The sequence below is a fragment of the Lutra lutra genome, chromosome 7 (assembly GCF_902655055.1).
Source record: "Lutra lutra chromosome 7, mLutLut1.2, whole genome shotgun sequence".
NCBI classification, from domain to species: Eukaryota; Metazoa; Chordata; class Mammalia; order Carnivora; family Mustelidae; genus Lutra; species Lutra lutra.
Window position 1 is genome coordinate 5,521,952 of NC_062284.1, and position 19,893 is coordinate 5,541,844.

General features: G+C 42.6%; 1 long non-coding RNA gene across 1 annotated transcript; it reads left to right on the forward strand.

The window, feature by feature from the left end:
• The first annotated feature begins 6,320 nt into the window (after positions 1–6,320).
• On the forward strand, positions 6,321–19,676 carry LOC125105566 (uncharacterized). The gene is made up of 3 exons (XR_007128943.1): positions 6,321–6,474; positions 11,798–11,949; positions 19,477–19,676. It is a non-coding gene; the product is annotated as an uncharacterized LOC125105566 (long non-coding RNA).
• The last annotated feature ends 217 nt before the right edge of the window (positions 19,677–19,893 follow it).

Here is a 19,893-nt window from a genome sequence, read left to right on the forward strand (position 1 = left end):
TCTTTTTAAGTAATCTCTATACCGAATGTGGGATTCAAACTCACAACCCCAAGGTCAAGAGTTGCATGCTCTATGGACTGAACCAGCCAGGTGCCCCTACTTTCTGCTATTTTAATTACTATGTGTCTTGGTGTGGGCATCCTTGGATTGATTTTGTTAGGAGTTCTACTTCAGACTGGCAGAGAAAACTCCACAACTAAATGTGGACCAGTGCCACCTTATTGATTTATTTGAAAGAGAAAGAGAAAGGGAGAGAGGACACCAGAGGGGAGGGGGCAGAGAGAGAAGGAGAAGCAGACTTCCTGCTGTTCAGGGAGCCTGATGCCTAATGCAGGGCTTGATCCCAGGAACCCAGGATCATGACCTGATCCAAAGGCAATCCCTTAATTGACTGAACCATCCAGGCTCCCCTGTGATCATTACTTTAAATTCTTTTTCAAACATATTATTTATCTCCATTTTCCTTAGGTCTCTTCCTGTGGTTTTTGTCCTGTTCTTTCATTTGGGACATATTCCCGTCTCTTCTCATTTTGCCTAACTCTCTGTGTCTGTTTCTCTGCATTAGGAAAGTCAGCTACATCTCTTACTCTTATAAGTAATGGGCAGAGCAGGCATTTTAAATAAGGTGGCCCTGGTTCTTTTCCACCGGGGATGCACAGCCCCTGAGGAGACCAGTGTAGCCATGGTTGCTCCTTGAGATGCTCATGGGGGCGGGGAGATGGTGAGGTTGTCCTCCTCAGGAGGTTGGGAGATGCAGTGTGGGCAAGGTTTGCACTTGTCTTCGGGGGTGGAGGGGAGACCCGCAGACCTGGGACTGTGAGGCAGGTCTGGCTAATGGGGTCAGGGCACAGTGTAAGCACATTAGGTGGTGAATGCCTTGCTGCACTGGTTCCTGGAGGTGGTTGTGTGTTTATGCTGAGAGACAGGGGAAACGGTGCCTGCCAACTCCTTTGTTCCTGGAGATGTCCCCTAGGGAACTCTGAGATTAGTAACAAACTCTCCTTCCTGTACGCTCCAGGCATCTTCCAAACTGCTGCTTCTAGGCTGTATCTCTTCAGGCTGTTTGTTGTGCTGTCTCTTTAAGGGCGGGGACTCAGCTTCCTAGCTCCCCCTGGGCTCTCCCAGAGCCAAACCTGCTGATTTTTAGAGTTCCAGGCTTTATGTCTCGCTGACTGAAAGAACTCAATGAAATTTGGCCCCTCTGATTTTCAGCACCAAATGCTATGTGGATGTGTCTTCCCTGTGCAAGCTCCCTGGTGGGATAGTCTGTTTCTCCTCCTTCTCTGAACCCATGGCTCCTTCTCTCCTCTGGTCAGATCCATAGGACTTAGCCATCTCCACAGCATGTCTGTCCTGCCTACCTTCTTCAGTGTGGCCTCTTTTCTACATTTAGTTGTTTTGCTAGTCTTCAGGTCTTTTCCTGGGTTATCTGCACTGATGTGAATGTTATCTAGTTATACCCACGGGAGGAGGTGAGTTTAGGGTCCTACTACTGTGCCATCTTCCTGGAAGTGACCCTTTTTTTTTTTTCCCATTCCATAACTCTACGTGTTTTGATTGGAGTGTTTAGTCCATGTACATTCCAAGTAATTATTAATAGGTATGTATTTGTTGCCATTTTGTTACTTGTTTTATCATTGTTTTTGTAGTACTCCTCTGTTCCTTTCTTCTCTTGCTCTCTTCTCTCACGGTTTGCTGGCTTTCCTTACTGATACACTTGGATTCCTTTTTCTTTATGTTTTGTATATCTATCACCAGCTTTTGATTTGTAGTTACCATTAGGTTTGTATATAACATCTTCTGCATATAGCTGTCCATATTGAGTTGATGGTCCCTCAGCTTAAACCCATTCTAAAAGCACTAAATTTTTAGTCCTCTCCCCTTCGTGTTTTACATATGTGGTGTGATTGTTGACATCCTTTTATTCTGTCAGTCTATTTTATAGATGTACTTAATTTTACAGCTTTTGTGCTCCCTACTTTTTTTTACTCGTGTTTATGGTTCTTCCTTTCCACTCTGAGAGTCCCCTTTAACACTTCTTGTAAGACTGGTGTAGTGGTGAAGAATTCCTTTAACTTTTGTTCATGTGGGAAACTCTTTTTCACTTCTCTTTGTCTGAATGATAGCCTACCAAATAGAGTATTTTTTTTTAAGATTTTATTTATTTATTTGACAGAGAGAGATCACAAGCAGGCAGAGAGAGAGGAAGGGAAGCAAAGCAGGCTCCCTGCTGAGCAGAGAGCCCGATGCGGGACTCGATCCCAGGACCCCGAGATCATGACCTGAGCCGAAGGCAGCGGCTTAACCCACTGAGCCACCCAGGCGCCCCAAATAGAGTATTTTTGATTACAGGTTTTTCTTTTTTCTTTTTCTTTCAGTGCTGTGAATGTATTATGCCATTGTCTTCTGGCCTGCAAAATTTTTGGTGAAAAATCAGGTGATAGCCTCATGGGATTTCCCTTGTGTGCAACTGTTTTCTGTTGCTCCTTTTAAAATTCTCTCTTTACACTGTTTTGTTGTTGTTGTTGTTTTTTGCCATTTTTATTATTACTATGTGTCTTGATATGGATCTTCTTGGGTGGATTTTGTTGGGGGTGGGAGAGGGTCTCTGAGCCTCCTGGATATGGATTTCTGTTTCCTTCCCCACTTCAGAAAGTTTTCTGCTATTATTTATTCAGATGAATTTTCTGTCCCCTTTTCTCTCTCTTCTCCTTTTGGGATGCCCATAATGCAAATGTTATTACACTTGATTATGTCACTGAGTTCCCTAAATCTATTCTTATTTTTTATTATCTTTTTTTTTCTCCTGTTCAGCTTGATTGCTTTCCGTTACTCTGTCTTCTAGGTCACTGATCCATGCCTAGGCTTCCTCTAGCTTAACTTAATTTTAGTTATTGAGTTCTTCTTTAGTTATTGAGTTCTTTTTTTTAAGGATTTTATTTATTTGCCAGAGAGAGAGAGAGAGAGAGTACACACAAGCAGGCAGAGAGGCAGGCAGAGGCAGCGAGAGAAGCAGACTCCCTGCCGAGCAAGGAGCCCGAAGTGGGACTCGATCCCAGGACCTTGGGATCATGACCAGAGCTGAAGGCAGTGGCCTAACCAACTGAGCCACTCAGGCGTCCCTCATCTATATTTTTAAAAAATGTTTTCTATCTTTGTTCAGAATCTCATTGAAATCCTTCACTCTTTTCTCAAGTCCAGTGAGTATCTGTATGATCATTACTTAAAATTCTCTATCAGGCTATTACTGATCTCTATTTTATTAACTCTCTTTCTGTGATTTTTGTCTTGATCTTTCATTTGGGACATATTCCTCTGTCCCCTCATTTTGTCTGACTCTCTGTGTTTGTTCCTGTGTGATATGAAAGTCAGCTACGTCTGCTGCTCTTGAAAGCAGTGGCCTAATGGAGAAGAGGTCATGTAGTACGCTGCAGTGCAGTGTCCCCTGTTCACCAGAACCTGGTACTTTAGGGATGTCTCCTAGTTGTGTGATGTGCACCCTACCTTTGCAGATAAGCCACATTTGCCTTCAGTCCAGTCACCTGCAGTGGTTCTCTTTGCCTGATTTGGTCCCCATGTTGTTAATAGGCCAGTCTGGGTTTGCCTTGGGCTTACATTGGGTCAGAACAAGCATTTGCCAGAGCTGGGTGGCACCAAATTGAAGGCACTCTTCCTGTGTTGTCCCCCTGAGAAGCTTTCAAAGATTTATTTATTTATTTGAGGGGGAAGGGGCAGAGGGAGAGAGAGCAGACTCTGTTCTGAGCACAAAGCCTGATATGGGGCTCAATCCCATGACCCTGAGATCATGACCTTAGCCAAAATCAAGAATTGGACGACTAACGGACTGAGCCACACAGGTGCCACATGCCCTGAAGAGCTTTCATTGGTGGGTAGGGACTATAGTCAGACCAGATGTTCATGATCCAGTGTTGACAGATGTGTATTTTTAGGAATTTATCCATTTCCTCTGCTAACCAATTTGTCGATATACAGTTATTCACAATATCCTCTTATATTATGTTATAAAGACATAAAAGACATAAAGACATAAAGACCTTAAGGTCTCCTCTTCCATTTCTGATTTTAGTTATTTGAGTCTTCTCTCTTTTTTTCTTCATTAATCTAGCTAAGGTTTTGTCAACTTTGTTTATCTTTTCAAAACCCAACTTTTAATTTTGTTGATTTTTTCTTTTTTTTCTATTCTCTATTTCATTTATCTCTGCTCTAATCTTTTATTATTTCCTTCCTCTGCTAGCGTGGTTTTACTTTGTTCTTTTTCTAGTTCCTTGAGGTATGAAGTTAGGTTGTTGATTTGGGACCTTTCTTTCTTTCTTTTTAATGTAAACACGTACAGCCAAAAGTTTCCCCCTGCTTTCACTGCATCTCTTAAGATTTGGTATGCTGTGTTTTTGTTTTTGTTTGTCTTAAGGTATTTTCTAATTTCCCTTGTAATTTATTCTCTGGTCCATTGGTGATTTAACTACATGTTATCAAATTTCCACAAATTTGTGGATTTTCATTTTCCTTCTGCTATTGATTTCTAGTGTCTCCCATTGTTATTGGGAAAAGATACCTTCTATGATTTGAATCATTTAAATTTGTTAAGACTTATTTTGTGGCCTAACATGTGGTTTACCTTAGAGAGTGTTTTGTATGCACTTGAGAATATACATTCTGTTGTCGTTGGGTGTTCTGCATACACCTGTTAGGTCCAAATAGTCTATTGTATCATTCAGGTCATGTATTTACTTACTGATCTTCTGTCTGGTTATTCTATTTCTTTTCTTTAAAAAGATTATACCATCCCTTGAAAGAAATCAGTTTCTTGGCTCTTTTGCGGGGCTTTAAACAAAATACATATTTCTGGGGCTCTTCCCAGAGTTTTTGATATAGTAGGTCTGGGTAGGGTTCTGAAAAACTGTACAGGAGGTTATTCTGTTGCTCCAGATTCGAGGATTACTGCTCTAATCATCTTTCACATAAATGAACATGTGGGTCAGGCATTTTATTGAAAAAGACTAAGGCACAGAGTGGGATGGGCTACTCAGGATAGATAATTGAACGGAAATTTTCGAAGAACAAGAGGCCGTCAAAAAGAGCACTTTGCAGCTGGGCAGTGGTGTGGAGGAAAGGCTGGTCTGGAATAAGGAGTCCAGGGTTCTCGTCCCAGATTTGCCACCAATTTGGCGGGATGTTGGACACAGGTCAGTGCCCTTCTCTGTCCTAGGTTTCCTACCCATGAAGTGAAGAGATTGGACAAGATAGTCTCCAGAGTCCCCTTCCCTACAGCTTTAACATTAGGGGATTCCAAGCCTCTGCTTTCCCATAACCCATCCATGGGCTTGTCAGTGTTTCTGAATGTTTGTCTCCATAGTCGTCGTTCCCTCCCTCCCTCCCCAAACATGTAGTGAGCTTGAAGTGTGAGTTGTATTTTCTGTGAAGAGCATCTGGAAAGGGGATCCTAGGCAGAGGGGTTAATGTGTGCATGGATACATGGAGGCAAGAAATAGCATGGCCACTCCTTGGAGGGGGGGGGCTGTATCTGGCTCAGCATAAGTACGATGGGGAGATTAGGAAGTGTGTCCCGGGCACCTGATGGGAAGTTAGGAGGGTCCAGGCATTAAGAGCCTTGTGAGCCAGTCTAACGAGTTAGGGCTCTGTTCTAGAGGCAGTGAGGAGGCCTGAAGATTTTATATTGGAGAGTGATTCCCTCTAATTTAATTTTAGGAAGACTACCCGAGCACAAATATGGGAGGCAAACTGGAGGGAGGCAATACAAGCATAACGGAGACCAGGCAGGAGGCTATGGCTGAAATCTGAGCAAGAAATCCCCACCACATGAATTTAAACAGTGAACTTGGTGGGTGCCTGGGAGGCTGAGTTGGTTGAGTGTCCGACTTTGATTTCAGTTCAGGTCACAATCTCGGGATCCTAGGACTGAGTCCCATGTCAGGCTCCATGCCCAGCATGGAACTTTCCCTCCCTCTGCCCTGACTCGGGTTCTCTTTCTCTAAAGTAAATGGATATATCTTCATAAATACAGAAATAACCAGCGAACTTGAAAGAGTAGATGGATTCAAGAGACAATAAGAAGAAACGATCAATGGGGTTGGTAACTGGTCAAGACGGTGAAAGAGATTTTAGTGATGCCTATCTTCTCTGAGCCTTTATGCCACTGAAATCATCTTAACTATTAAAAAGGCTTTATGCAAAAAAAAAAAAATGTTGATTCCACTGTTACTTTAAAAAAAAAAGATTTTTTTTTCATTTATTTATTTGACAGAGAGAGAGACAGCGAGAGAGGGAACACAGCATGGAGAGTGGGAGTGGGCAAAGAAGGCTTCCCGCCAAGCAGGGAGCCCGATGCGGGGCTTGATCCCAGGAAGGCAGACGCTCAGCGACTGAGCCACCCGGGTGCCCGATTCCACTGTTGGTTTTGACAGAAGATTAGAACCATTCTGAGCTGCCTTTGAGGTATGTTCCCCCTCAGGCAGCCTGTGGGACTGACAGCTTGGAGGGGCAGTGACTCAGTGAGGTCCCCACTGCTGACTTCTAAGGGGGAAGAGAGCTTGAGGAAGATGGTACAGGGCCACCTAAGCTCTTTGAGGGTCAGAAACATGTCACCCCAGGTCACATGAAACATAATAAAATGCACCTGCCCCCACAATTCAGTATCATTTGAATCTAACTACATGAGAGTCGCATTCCACTTGCCTGTTTGACAAAGGTTACATTTTGCAGGCAACATTTATTGTGATCATGCTATTTTTAGTCTTGGGAGTCAACCTCTTTTGTTTGCTTGTTGGTTGCTTTGTAGCTTGCAAACGTTTTGCTCAGCCTCAGTGACGCGTGAAGGGACCTGGGTGCACTGAGGCCAGCGGATGGCAGTTTCGGGGAGCCCCGCTGCATCCACGGAAGGAGCTTTCTACTCACGAGAGAGCTGCTCCACCAGAAGAGCTGCCTCTTCCTGGACATAATTTTATTTCAGGCCAGCTAACCTTCATTTAGCACCTGGTACATGCCGGGCACCGTCCCGCCATCAGACCTGTGGCAGGAAGGGTTTCTGGCCTTTATGGGGAACCGGAAAGCACGGTCTCTAGAGTCCTTCGTGTTTAATGATTTCATGGACATGAATGCACTGTCCAGCGGCCTGCCACTCACAGTGTGATTCCTGGTCCAGCAGCGTTGGCTGGGAGCTTGTTAGAAATGCGGATCTCAGGCCCTGCCACGCCTCCCACCCCAGCCGTAGGAATCAGGATTCACCTTTTCACAAGCTCCCAGGTGATTCGAGTACATGGGATTGAGACGTGCTGTCCTTGTGGCCTGGCAGGCTCCACTGGTGACGACCACACATGCATCCCCAGCCAGCAACTCTGGGCCCCCGTGGGAGTGCCTAGAGGCTGTGGGCTGTATAGAAGCTCATGGGGTTCGCTCAGGCAGTGGGGCCGCCGCCTGGGCGAGGAAGGGGCCTGCTGAGGACTCCCTGCCAGCCTCAGGGTCCCCTCCTGTACCCGCAGAAGCCCGTTCTGTCTTGTACGAGTCTCCTCGGCTGACCTGGGATTGGCATGGGGCAGCGTGGGGCTCTCCTCAGCAGGCGGACCTAGGCGGCCGCTGCTATGAGAGGTCTGTCTCTGGGGAGAGCAGAGCAGCGCCTGCAGGCACCCTGGGCAGCCTAGAATTCTGATTTTCTGTCCTACCACCTGGGGGTTGGGAGGCCACTCAGTCCCTTACTCTCTAAGCATTTGCTAAGCACCCACTGTGTGCCAGGTACTTTGCCAACATCTGGTTAATCTGTGCCCCCAATATCTCCCGATATCTCCCAAGGAGTGGCTGGGAGCCGAGGCTCAGCCTTGTGAGGCGACTGGCCTAGGCTGCCTGGTGGGCTCCTGTGCAGGCCCACACTGAGGAAGCCACGGTGCGGGGCCTGGTCGTGGGGAGGGGAGCAAGCAACGAGGGAGTTATGGGTCCGGCGGGGATTGAAGCGTACGGAGCCCAGCACCAGCACCCATGGGGTGTGCAGCCCTGGGAGTGTTAGGACAAATGCCCCCGTGACTCTGAGGTCGGGTAGAGGATCCCAGAAGGTGGAGCCATGGCTACTGTGTGGTCACAAAGTACCAAGAACCAGCTACTCTCTTCCAGAGAGCCTGTGGGAAGCCCCAAGCTCACAGGATTATGATGGAGCCAAAGGCAGATGCTTAACCGACCGAGCCACCCAGGTGCCCCTGCCTACTGATTTCTAATGTCCTAGCTCGTTCTTTTTTTTTTTTTTTTTTTTTTTTTTTTGAGTGTATCCATTTTATTATATGGCCTTGTATTGTTCCCAATTATTTTTCTCTTTTAAATGGCCTCATTTTACCTTTTCTCCTCTCCAACCTTTTAAGCCTTCTGGTTTCCTTTCAGAGCTCCTCTTTAGTTATCTGTTTTTATTGTGGTATTTCCCTCCAATTAAAAAAAAAATCATATTTTCCTGACTTGAAAGTGTAATGCATTTTTATTGCTAAATGTTTGGAAAATATAGGAAAAGGGTATAAAGAAGAAAATTAAACTATCCCATTAAGCTCTCCTCTAGGGATAATAAGCACTGTCGCTTTCTTCTCGTCTCTTCAACTACCTTTCTAGCCACACACGCTTACACATACTGCTGTAACCCTTTGTCCACCATTGCGCTGTAAATATTTTCCCACGATTTGATGTTTGTTGAAAAAGAGTCTTTATTTCCTCATAGCGTGAATGGTCTAGAGCAAACAGTGCACCCGCCCCTTCCTCCACACCCACACCCCTGCGCCTCAGAAGACCAGCCCAATGTCAGGACAAGATGCTGTTCCTCTAGAATTTGAAAATGCATTTTCATGTATGTTTTAAGCAAGAATTGTATTAGACACGCGGTTCTGCCTTTTGCTTTTCCCCTCAACAACGTGATAGGTGTCTTTCCATGTGAGCCCCGAGTGGGGCAGAGATGGGCTTAGCAGAGGCTCTACCAGGCAGGGTGGGGTTCACCGCCCCGAGTCAGATAACCCCGGAAGGCCGCACTGGCCCATCTATCACCAGGGATGTTCCCGAGGGAGCTCATGTTTGCGGCCCATAAGCCAGAGAGGATCAAAGCACCATTCATTTCATTATTAGCAGAGCAAATGCATGAAACCGGAGAGGCCTGGGTTTGAAAACAGGCAGGCAACGTGCCTCCTGGCGCTTCCCGGTATTCCAGCAAGTGCAGAGCAGGAGGCCAGCCCGCCAGCACTGCTCAGCGGGCACAGGCTGGGGGTGTGGGAGGAGGTGGCTTCTCCAGTTGCCTGGTTCCCACTCAAGACGAGGTGCGAGGGTAGCCAGCTGTCCAGGCTGGAGCCCTGCCTGAGCACCGGCTTTGCTGTAGTCTGTTGGATTCTATCGTGATGATGCTAGCAACACGGAGTGACTGCAGGCCAGGCAAAGCTCCGAGCCTGCTTCTTATCTCCTAACTCTTAATCCTCATGAGCACTCTGGAAAGCAAACACGATATGATAGTATTTTCGGATGATAATGTTTTTCAGAGAAGAAATCCGAGGAACAGAGTGGTTAAGTAACTCGTCAGTGGTCACACAGCTGGCTAGAAGTAGACTCTGGATTTGAACCCAGACAGTGTTCCTAACTTTGATGCTGTTCTAGTTTAGTTTCTAATGGCTCTGAGGTATTTACCTCATCCGGCATCTGGGTCCCTGAGTTAACCTCCTACAGCGCAACGCCACATGAGGGTGGTGCCCTCCCTCTCTCGTGGGAGAGCGATAAGTAGACATTGAGGCAGTCACACTGCACCCGTGTGAGCACGTGTCCTCGTTCATCTTCTGGATCAGGAGGCCCAGGAGCCACACCTCACACAGGACTCACAGGTAGAAGTTGGTCCGCGGCGCATAGCCAGGCTGAGTCTGGGCATCTGGGCAGCCCCAGTGTAAGGGAACCTGAAGGAGATCTCCAGAACCCAGGGTGAGGGACAGCCAGGATGCCCCAAGGCAGCCCAGAAGCTATGAGCCCCCAAAGGTGAACTTGGAGGGCAGCCTAGGGAAGAGCAGCCATGGGCGTGTCCATTCAACACGGTGACCTCACCCCTGCTAGACCAGGTCTGATCAAAGCCTAATAACTCCTTCTCCAGGCTTGGGGTGTGTTGAGAGGAAGTGGCAGAGCAATCTTCCCTGCACGGAAAAGTACACGCCGAGCTGACACATTCTTTTTAACCACGGCACATCATGCCGTCAGGAGGCTTAACCTACTCACGAACATTTAGCCGCGTGCTCCCTCTCTTTAAACATAAGTGAAGCTCGGGGAGTAAATTCCACTCCTTCTGCTGAGTTCTCCGTTTTCTCTGAGCTGCTTTTATGTCCTCCAGCGAAGTTGTATAGTTTTTGTCACATAGGAATTTTACATTTCTTGTTAAGTTTATTCCTAGGCATTTTACAGCTGTTATTATTTTGAACTTAGGGTGTTTAAAGCATGCACACACACACATATATATACGTGTGTGTATATATATGTATGTACCTATATATATATGTATTGTGCTTGTATATTGCCAAATATGCCCACCTTTTCCTTGGCACCTGCCAACTCTGATACCAGCCTAGAAAGGTCTTCCCCATTCCAAGATTATGGAGCCATTAGCTTAGATTTTCTTCCAAAACTTTCATATGGTTGTTAGCCAAATTGTTAGCCAGTAGAACCAATGTAATGTATTGAGTTACCCATCTTTTCCCCACTGATTCAAAATCACACCTTTATCACACATCAGATTCTTATATCTAGTGAATCTTCTCAGTTTTGTGTTCTGTTCTATTGATCTGTTAGTTTACTCCCAGGCCGATACTATGAAATGACTTTATTTCTTATTAGAAAAGCAATAAAGGCTTATTACAGAAAGATCAGAAAATATGCAGACAGAAACAAACAAAAAACACTCATGATTGTATCCCAGGATAACTAACATTTTACTCTGGTGTTTTTCATTCTAGATCGTTTCATTTATATAAACATGTGTAAAGATATATTCATATAGTAAAATTAAGACAATGTACAGTTTCATAAACTTTTTTCATTGTATGATACTTCAAGAATGTTTCCTTGCTAATAAATACTCTTTTTTTAAGAGGGAGAGAGTGTGGAAGTGGGGGCAGGAGCAGAGGGAAAGAGAGAGAGATAATCTGAAGCAGACTCCGTGCTGAGTGTGGAACCTGATGTGGGGGCTCGATCTCCCAACCCTGAGATCATGACCTGAGCTGAAATCGAGTTGGATGAGCCACCCAGGTGCCCCCTGATAAATACTCTTTTAAAAACATTTTTATTGAAAAGTATAACATGCATGCAGTATGGTACACAAAACACACACATTTAACTCAGTGATTTATCACAAAGTGAACACCCATTCTCTTTCACTATCTCAAATAAAAAAAACCTTTTAAAAAAATAAAGATTTTATTTATTTTTTTTTTTTGAATGAGTGAGAGAGAACAAGGTGGGGAGGGGAAGGACAGAGGAAGAGGGAGGAGCAGACTCCCTGCTGAGCAGGATGCCTGACATGGGGCTCGATCCGTGGACCCTGAGATCATGACCTGAGCTGAAGGCAGATGCTTAACTGACTGAGCCACCTAGGTGCCCTGAGAGAGAATCTTAAGCAGATTCCAAACCCAGTGTGGAGCCTGATGTGGGACTTGATCTCATAACCCTGAGATCACAACCTGAGCCAAAATCAAGAGTTGGATGCTCAAACAACTGAGCCACACAGGCGCCCCTGTTTTCCTCTTGTTAATTTTTTTTTTCAGTCTCATTTGCAGAGTCCCAGCCAGTGAACCTAAGATGGGTAGAGGAAAAACTCTTCCTCTCCTACAGTTTGGGCAACTGTGAAGGGCCAGTAAAAGCCTGGGAGGCCCCACTGGTTCTAGAACCTACAGATGAAATCCTGGAACAATGGATAAAACTTGGCAAGAGGTAAGAATCTGTTTTTCATGTCAACCTCCTGGATGTCTGTTTGTGGTAGCTGGTTGCAAGACGAAGGTAAAAATTCCTCCTTGTCCTCCCCCGCCCCCCAAATTTAGATTAATAGGAGAAAATATTTGTGTGAGATAGTTCTTTGGGTTTGTGCTGTTTTTGCTATTTGCTATTGATCTGATTCTCTCCCAAGGGTAGACATAATTTTTCTTTGTCTTGGTATTTTGTGTCATTTGTCATAGTGGGGAGAATCATAAAACGTAAGTCTAGGTCCCGTAAGCCCCTTGTTTGAGTTAGCCACACAGATTGGTGAGCTGACTTCTCCCCAGAATGATATCTATTTGGACAAATTTTGCTGTGGGTCACCAATAAAAAAAAGAGAGAGAAATGAAATTCTCCTTCTGTTTCATTTCATGTCTTGAGGGTTTGGCTTGGATCTCGTGAGTGTATACTTTCCTTGTTTTCTCTGCCTCCCCAGGAGTACAGATTGTTGGGGGTCTGCCTCCATAGGTGATGAGCCATCAGGCTGGGCATCTGAGACACTTCCTTACCAACTGTGCCAGCAATCAGGAGAATTTATCTGGAGAAGGGGTCACAGCCTGTAAGAAGTCTTTGTTGTCTTTAACCCTCTCTGCCTTGGCAGTGCTGGGAAAATCCCATCCGAGCATTGCCTCCCTGGTACTGCAGGTTAGTGGGTCTGCACTTAAAGACATCTAACTTTTGTTGGATGTTGGTGTTTCCTTATTGCATGTGACAACAAAGGTCTTTGCTTTCTTTGACAATCTCTGGGAGTGACCTTTTTGGATCACAGGGGCTACACCATCTACACTTGCTCTGGGGACCCTGTTTATACCCATAGTAAAAATTTATTCTGAGCCTGGAAAGCTGTCTCTGGGTTTTCCCTTAAAAAGGTTTTCTGGGCACCTGGCTCAGTCAGTGGAGTGTGTGACTCTTGAACTTGGGATTGTGAGTTCGAGGCCCATGTTGGTGTAGAGATTACTTAAATGTAAAATCTTAAAAAAAAAAAAAGGCGTTCTTGTTTGTGCTACATTTAGAATGAGTATACCTTTGGGAAAGCCTACCTATTGATGGCCAGGTAATAGTTTTTTTTGTTTTTTGTTTGGTAATAGATCTTTTGATTTGAAAACATTTTTATACATTAATGGATTTTTAGAGAGATCTCATTCAAAGTAAGTATCATATTGAAACCTATGGAAAGATGGCATTATAAGGAGGGCACATGACACAAGGCTGTACCAATAGTCTAAGGGACTCCCTTAAATTAAAAGGCAAAAGTCAGACGTTAAAAGTCAAAGACAGAGAGAAAACTTGGAAATCAGCCAGAGGAAAGTGACCTGTCACATACAAGGGAGTGCCCATAGGTTCCACTACCCAAGATCCTGTGGTATTAGTGAATATATATCAATGAAATAGAATAGAGAGCCCCTAAACAGATCCACGTAAATCTAGTCAACTGATCTTTGACAGTGGAATAAAGATGATGCAATGGAGCAAAGATACAATTTCAACAAATTGTGCTGGAACTACTGGACATGTACACACAAAAAAGTGATGTAGCCACAGACTTCATGCCTTCCATAAAAATTAACTCAAATGGATCACAGATCTAAGTGTAAAACACAAAATTATATAAACTGACTCTGTGAAAGACAATGTCAAGAGAACAAGAAGACAAGCTTCAGACTGGGACACAGTGTCTGTGAAAGCACATCTGATTAAGGACTGTTGTCCAAAATATACAAAGAGCTCTTAAAACCCAATGATAAGGAAAGAAACAGCCTGATTTAAAAACAGTCCAAAACCTCAACAGGTACTTTGCCAAAGAAGATAAACAGATGGTAAATAAGCCCATGAAAAGATTCTCAACATCAAGGAAATGTCTCACTTTGATAAGACAACAGTGAGATACCACTACCCACACCTGTTAGAATGACCCAAATCTGTTAACAGTGACAATACCAAACAGCTCCACCTGTTGGGGAGCAACAGGAATTCTCATTTTTGCTGGTGGGAAAGCAACATGGCAGACTCCCTTTGTATTTTCTTACAAAAATAAAAATACTCTCATCCTATGATCCAGTGATTGTGCTCCTTGGTCTTTCTCCAAGAGAGCTGAAAACTTCTGTCCCTAAAACTCCTGAGCAAGGATGTCTATAGCAGCTTTGTTCATCACTGCCAAAACCTGGAAGCAATCAAAATGTCCTCCATTGGGTGAATGGATAAATAAACCATGGGGTATCTAGATAATGGGATATTATTCAGCACTAAATAAGAATGAGCTATCTAGTTGTGAAAAGACATGGAAGAAACTTAAATGTGTTGGGGTTCAGGATACACTACCCCCCAAATATGGCACACCTTGGGATGTTGAATATTTTAAGCTGAAGGAGCTTGAGAAAACAGCAGAAACAGGAAGGTCTCTGTGACCTCCGCAATCCCTTGTTCTTCTTCCTTGAAACGCATCATAAAACAGTCACGTGAGAGGTACCCTCCCTTTAGGTGGAGGAAAGGAGCATCCTTATCTATAGGACTTGGAGAGTTCCTCCAGTTTACTACAATTAGCGGATACTCCTAACCTAGCATACTTTGCCCCTGCAGTCTTTTTTTCAAACCTACCATAGTAACACAGAAGTTTTCATCTCCTTATAAAGGCTCATGTGTCGGGTAACACTCACCTTAGATCATTTTGTTTACCTTTCTCTTATTAACCTGTCTTTGTTGGTGTAATTGTCAGACCCAGTCAGGGACCCTCGAGGGGGTCAAGGAATAACTTTTCTTCCCGTACAAATGCATATTACTAAGTGAAAGAAGTCGATCTGAAAAGGCTGTATATTGTAGGATTCCAACGATGGGACATTCTGGAAAAGACAAAACTATAGAGACAGTGAAAAAAAATCAGTTGTTATCAGGGGTTTGGAGGGAGGGAAGGATAAGTCATGAATGGCACAGAGGATTTTTAGGGTAGTGAAACTATTCTGGATGATACTGTAATGGGGGAGCATGTCATTGTACATTCGTCCACTCATGCAGAATATACAATGTCAAAAGGAATTCTAGTGTAAACCATGGACTTGGATGACGATGATGTGTCCATGTAGGCTCATCAGTTGGTCCAAATGTACCCTCTGCTGGGTGATATGGATAATGGGGGAGGCCGTGCATGTGTGTGGACGGAGGCTACATGGGAAATTACCTTCCTTAATTTTGCTGTGAATCTAAAACTATCTAAAAAATAAACTATATTAAAAAAATTTTTTTAAATGACCCAAATCCTCCTCACCAACTGTAGGAACTTTCTTATTTATCTTAGGACACTGCAGGTACTGGAAAAAGCCATGACTTTGGAAAAACAATTGTCCTGTGGTAAGCATACAAGGGAGGGAGGATTAAGTAGTAACGGCCTTAGATTTCCGATACTAGGCCCCCTGAATTCTTTCTCAGAGAAACCCTACATCCTTTCTCTGTCCCTTTGAGATTTAAATTTTACTATACCTTTGAAATATGAACATCCAAGGAGGTAACTTTTGGCTATGCAGCCACCTGAGTGGGAAGAAAATAAATATGGACAAAAAAAGAAGCATTTGGACATAAGTCTCCACTTGGTGTTTCCAAAAGGGTCCCTGGCCCAAAATGTAGTCCACACTCTCCGTAATACTGCATCTCGGGGCAAATAAAAATCCTAAAACTCTCCACAGGTATTGGTAAAAGCTTTAGCCCTCATTGAGCAGGTAATCTTAACTTGTTCTGTCTGCCAGAAACAACTCTGATTAAAACCAAAATAAGACTAGGATGAGAATCAACTCATAAAAGTTAGCAAAATTTATGTTTCTATTTTTATACCAAACTCAGCAAAAATTTAGAATAAAAGCTTTAAGATCTCTATTTGCATTTGTATGTTTAGGTATTTAGGTTGTGTACATGTGATATTATTCTAAGTCCGGATGGTATTGCCCAAATTAATTTGTAAGAAATCTCCATTAATTGACTTTTTTAAAAAAGATGTATTTATATATTTATTTGAGAGAGAGAGAGAGAGACAGAGCGAGTGAGCACGTGCGAGTGTGGGGAGAGGAGCAGAGGGAGAGAATCTTCACGAGAGCTCCTTTCCATGAGATCATGACCTGAGTTGAAACCAAGAGTTGGAGCTTAACTGCACCACCCAGGCCTCCCTCTATTCATTGAGTTTAAAAAATAAACATGTGGGGGCACCTGACTGGCTCCATCGGTGGAGTGTGGGACTTTTGATCTCAGGATTGTGAGTTCAAGCCCCATGTTGGGTGTAGAGATTACTTAAAAAAGAAAAAAAATCTTAAAAAAAAAAAAGTAAGTGCTCATATAAATTAAGTCTTTCTAACACTTTAAAAGAAAATAAAAATTAACCTCAATGTTTTCCAAGTTCCCATGATGTGGGATAATCTTTGGCAAATAATTTGGTTAGTTTACAATTGTAAACTAATTGTTTAACTAAAAGTAAGTATGTCTTTAGAATTGACAGCATTAGACAGAATGTAGACATAAAATTTTATTCTGTCTGGGTTTACAAGTCAAGCTTCTCTTACATGTCTAAGATTATAAAATTATCAATTCAACCTAAGAACAAAAGAAACAATAAAGATGAAGGGCTTGATGTATGTCAAACATGGCAGTAAAAACAGAAACGGGGGAGAAGGGAGAAACATATGTTTAACTTTTAGGTTTTTTGCTTCTGTGACATTTTTTTTAATAGCTGGATTTATCAACAACCACAAAAAGTCAGGATGATGGTTAGCTTTATTTAATGTCTCACGGAGCTTTCAAGAGCAATCCAAACATAGTTGTTAAGGCAAGCAAATTAAATAAATGTAAGTGGGGAAACGTATATAAATGAACATTTATTTATTTAAAGTAATCTCTGCAACCACCGTGGGGCTCAGACTTACAACCCAGAGATCAAGAGTCGCACCGTCCTCCGGCCAAGCCAGCCAGGTGCCCGGGAATGAACTTTTTTTTTTTTTTTTAAGATTTTATTTATTTATTTGACAGACAGAGATCATAAGCAGGCAGGGAGGCGGTGGGGGGGAGGCTGGGGGATTGAAGCAGGCTCCCTGCTCAGTTTGATCCCAGGACCCCAAGATCATGACCTGAGCCGAAGGCAGAGGATTTAGCCCACTGAGCCAACCAGATGCCCATCCGTAAATGAACTTTTTAACAGTAATTATGTTTTATAATATATCCACTTAAAAATAGTTTCCAAAATCTTTTTGGTAACTTGAAACCTTAAAGTTATACTTTTAATTAAATGATAGATATTCAGTAACTATTTAGATCATTTAAAAAAATACTGAAACATTAATTGCTAAACATAAATATAAGTTTATCTACTTTGGCTTCTCAGTTTTTACAGAGAGGTAAAAGATACTTGGATCTGTTAATAAACATGTCTTTTTTGCCATACTGAAAAATTATACGATGGAAAATTATGTAGAAATTATGAAATGGGATATTAATAAATTTACTAATTTGAAGAATGCTGATCTACGACAATTCACAATTGCCTGCTCCCTAATTTTCTCCAGAAATTAAGGTCAGTAAGACTTAAGAATTCTAAACAATATATGTAAATGAGTTACAAGAATACTACGGGTAAAGGAGAAAACCCTATATGCACAGTGTGCAAGGAAAGTGAGACAGGTTTTTAAGGGAAGATGTAAGGAATGACAGGTGCATTTTCTTTTTTTTTTGGATTTTATTTTTAAGTCATCTCTGCACCCAACATGGGGCTCGAACTCACAACCCTGAGATCAAGAGTTACACGCTCCACCCACTGAGCCAACCAGGCACCCCACAGTGGGTACATTTTTGTTAAGGGAAAAGGAGAGTAATTTTGTCCTCATTTAAAGGTTATTTAAGGTTGTCTCAGGATAAGAAAGAGGAAAATAGAGGGCAAAATCCTAAAGGGTATAGAAAGTTAAAAAAAGAAAGAGAGAATATCTTACCTCGTGGTGTCAAGCTGGCTAAAGTTCATGGATTTATTATAAGGGTATAAAGAAGCTTTAATATCAATAGAATACCAATGCAAAAGTAGAATTTGATTTTTCTTTCTCTGTTAAAAAGATAGTTTCCTAGGATTATTGGTCTGTTCTTTTTTTTTTTTTTTTAAGATTTTATTTATTTATTAGAGAGACGGAGATTACAAGTAGGCAGAGAGGCAGGCAGAGAGAGAGGAGGAAGCAGGTTCCCGCCTGAGCAGAGAGCCTGATGCAGGGCTTGATCCCAAGACCCTGAGACCATGACCTGAGCCGAAGGCAGAGGCTTAACCCACTGGCCACCCAGGTGCTCCTATTGGTCTGTTCTTAATAAAAAATTATAAAAGCTGTTTGTTTTTTAATCTACGGAGTAATATGTCTAGGAAGCAGATTGCTTTATCAAAATAATTTCCCACACTTCACGTTATCTCTATCAAGTCTTCGATTAGTTAGGAAAGCGAAGTCTTCTCAATATTAACACAGCTAAATCCTTTTTGTTTTGTTTTTCTTTTCCCCTCAGCTATGTTACTTCCTACATTTGTTTTTGAAATCTTTTATTACCACGTCGGTAAATGAATAAGTAAGTATTGCTTCATAGTGATCTGTAATTCTATCCACAGATCTTCCTCCATTTACGATGGGGTTATGTCCTGATCAATCTACTGTAAGTGGAAAATCATAAGTTGAAAATGCATTTAGTGCACCGAAACTACTGAACCTCGTAACTTAGCCTCGCCTACCTTACATGTGCTCGGAACATTCACATTAGCCTAAGCTGCGGAAGATCGTCTAACACTAAAAGCCTCTTTTCATAATAAGGTGCTGAGTATCTCATGGAATTTTTGAATACTGCCCTGAAAGTGGAAAACTGGAATGGCTGTGTGGATAGACAACGGTTTTAAGTGTGTTTGTCTGTGTTCACCCTTGTGATTGAGAGACTGAGTGAAGCAGTGGCTTGCTCTCGCTGCCCAGCACCGTCAGAGATTACTGGGTATTACTAGCCCTGGGAAAAGATCAAAATTCATGATTTGAAGTATAGTTTCTATTGAATGCATACTGCCCCTGCGCCGTTGTAAAGTAGGAAACCGTCTGCCATCAAGGGCTTAAAACTTTCAGTATTTTCTACAACCTTTACGAAACCCAATTCTAAATAGTCTTTGACTTCAAACTAACTTTGAGGTTTATTTGTTTTTGTTTTTGTTTTGAGGGTCCTTGGGAAATCACCAAGGATTTGTCCTCTCACCTGGTAAAAACAGATGTTAAGCTGATTAGGTTTATTTTATATGTTAAATTACACAGGAAGCATTAGAATAAAAAGTGGTTAAACTTTCTTTAGGTTGTAATTGTATGGACATATGTTAATAATGTAGGTGTTCTAGCAATTGCATTAAATTCCCAGAATTGTGTTAATGTTCTTATTATCCATGTACTCAGCCGTAATTTCAATTAAAATCTTGTATGCCACAGAAGTAACAAAATTTCCTTGTCAATTACATTACAGTGAACTCTCATCAGACATTTCACTGTGACATTTTAAGCCTTTTGTCATTCATAGACAATTATTGTTTTACTCTGACACTTCCCAGAGATCTTTTATAATAAGCAGCAATCCGAAAGTACTTACTCCTCAAAGTTCATGGAGAACCCTCTGACAGATTCTCTGGAGCAAAGGTTTCTGATAACTTTGAAAGCATACCACTTGACTGGGTAAGAATTTCCAGAACTCTAGTAAAGAAACAAATAAAACTGTTGGCTCAAGGTCAGATAGAACAACATTGTCTACAATGGCCAAATTATGGAAGCAGCCCAAGTGTCCACTGATAGACGAATGGAGAAACACGATATGGTGTATATATGCAACGCAATATTACTCAGCCACAGGAAGAATGAAATCTTGCCATTTGCAATGACATGGAGG